The 2,273-nt window shown below is 36.6% G+C and overlaps 1 protein-coding gene across 2 annotated transcripts in view; it reads left to right on the plus strand.

Annotated features, from left to right (window-relative positions):
* Positions 1-723: 723 nt before the first annotated feature.
* Positions 724-2,273, plus strand: part of SLTM (SAFB-like, transcription modulator) — a 51,598-nt gene continuing 50,048 nt past the window's right edge. For both annotated transcript variants that reach the window (XM_011940500.1, XM_011940501.1), the window contains exon 1: positions 724-811. The gene's annotated coding sequence lies outside the window, so the exon portion shown is untranslated. The remainder of the gene's footprint in view (positions 812-2,273) is intronic.

A 2,273-nucleotide genomic window follows, 5' to 3' on the forward strand; every position in this document is an offset into this window, starting at 1 on the left:
GCCTCCCCGGGACGTCCCCGCCAGCCTGCGAGGGTTGCGGCCGGCTGGCGCGGCCTCCCAAGGGCGATCGCGAAGACCTGGGAGGCGCTTGGTCTCCAGCCTTTAGCCATGGTGAGCGTGTACATTTCTTGGCCTCAGAGGGAATGGTTACTTTGGTGACTTCTGCGAAGTTACCGTTTAATTGTGCCCAACCGTTTCTTCCCCATCTTGAGGGGGAATTGGTAGTGGGAGTTGATGGGTGGGTGACAGAGAGAGTTTTTGTTTTCCACTAGGCTTTTAGTTTTTGCATCAGCGCAATAATTACTTTTTCATTCCTGATTAGCTTTCTGGTTTGAGTGAGCGTTGGAATTGTAGTAGAGTAGCAGTAAGTTTGCATTACAGAAACTAGGAAAACTCTTTTTAGTTATTTACTTTAGTAGCTAGCAACTTTTCTGCAATATAACATATTTAGATTTTTGGCCAGTATGATGTGATATTTAATTATCTTTACGTGGTAGAATTTAAAGCTCCTTGCGATTTTGATACCTAATGATTTTTTTCCCCCTGAAAGTTTCTCTCACTCTTTCGTGTAGTTTAATTGCTCATTTTTGAAGTCGGTTTATGAAATAACTGGCAATTCTAATGTCTTGAGGCTTGAGGTTTGCTAAATTTTTTTTTCATTTCGTTTTTATAAAATAAGTTTAGATAGATTGTGTAGCATATTAACTTCTCTTTCTAATGTAGGCTATTGAAGAGGAAGGAGGCGATCCAGATAATATTGAATTAACTGTTTCAACTGATACTCCAAACAAGAAACCAACTAAAGGCAAAGGTTGTTACGAGTTATGAACATATTTTAAAATATATTTTGGTTATATAACTTGCCTCTGCTCTTGTGCCACTTGCCCTGTTTATATAGTGCTACTCTTTGCTATTTCCCTCTGGCACTCTGCCTTCTTGGGTCAAGGAAGAAAAGTTACTGTTGCCAGGCTTTGGGTAACTTGTAGCCCTTAAGATTCGGCTGAAGCTGATTAGAAAGTGAGAACAGTTCTTTATTGCTTCCGAAAAAAATTACAAAGTCAAGTTGTGTGATGATGCTTCATAGTGTGAAGACCTGAATAAAATACAGTTTAACACATGTCTACCTTGCCCCACAATTGGCAGAGTATTGATGGAATTCCTACCAAATCTTTCACCTTGCCTCCTTGCTGTTTTCTTTAGTACATTAAAATTCTATAACCTTTATGTTTAGTACTTTGTTTGACTTGGTGAACTTAATTTGCATTTATGCCATTATACCTCCTAATTTTTAGTGAAATTCAAAAAGACCTCACCAATCATACTAACAAGGTAGAGGGAACAATACATGATTAATTAGCTTTAAAAAGGTTTAAATTTTAGGGATGTTAAAGATTCTTACTTTGTAACTTTTAAGCTAGAGCAGAATATATTTATTTCCAGGATATAATGATTTAGTGACTAGCTAAAAGTGTTTTAAATGAACATTTTGCAGTATGAATGGAACTTAGGTATTTTTTTAAAGCTTCTTGGTGAGTGAAACCTTTACTTGAATAACTGCAAATTTCTCCCTCCTATAAGGACAGTGGCAGAGGATGGACATGATATATCTGTATTCTGGTACTTACCTACAATTTTCATGTAGAGTTTCTCATGGACAGCTGCTGCATTTTTTTGTAATCTAATTTTCTTTACTGCTTTAAGTGATCCAAATGTTACTCCCAACGACTGAATGATTGCAACTAAAATAAAATGAATGGATTAATCTTGAAGGGAATATTAAATTTTGATCTTAAGCACACCTGGGCATGAGAGATGAGGACGACTCACTAGTTTGAGTCTTCCTAGGTTAGGAAAGTCCCCTGTTTGTGCCAAAGGAAATTGAAAAGGGCTAAGAAGCATTCCCTGGGAGAGGTGAAGATGTAGTTTAGAGAAGTAAACAAGTTATCTTAAAGGTAGCTTTTACGATAACTCTGACTCAGTGTATCACTTTGAGAGATACATTTTCCTGTGTTTAGAGAAGCTTGTCCTGAGAAGACTGCTAACAAACCAGAGGCTATTTCAAAATGGAAAATGATAAAAATTCAGAAATAAGTATGTCAGGAGTTAACCATGTGTCTTGTAGTGGTTTTGATTCATATCTTTTACCTAGCATGCTGTGAGGTTGTTTGAGTTGACTATTATTTTAGCATTGAAAATAAACATGAGTTATTCCGTTCTCATCTACTTTTAATTTCTGTGTATATCCCTTTTTCAGTTTTTTTTTTTTTTTTTTT

The sequence above is a fragment of the Colobus angolensis genome, unplaced genomic scaffold (assembly GCF_000951035.1).
Source record: "Colobus angolensis palliatus isolate OR3802 unplaced genomic scaffold, Cang.pa_1.0 Scaffold19, whole genome shotgun sequence".
Lineage (NCBI taxonomy): Eukaryota > Metazoa > Chordata > Mammalia > Primates > Cercopithecidae > Colobus > Colobus angolensis.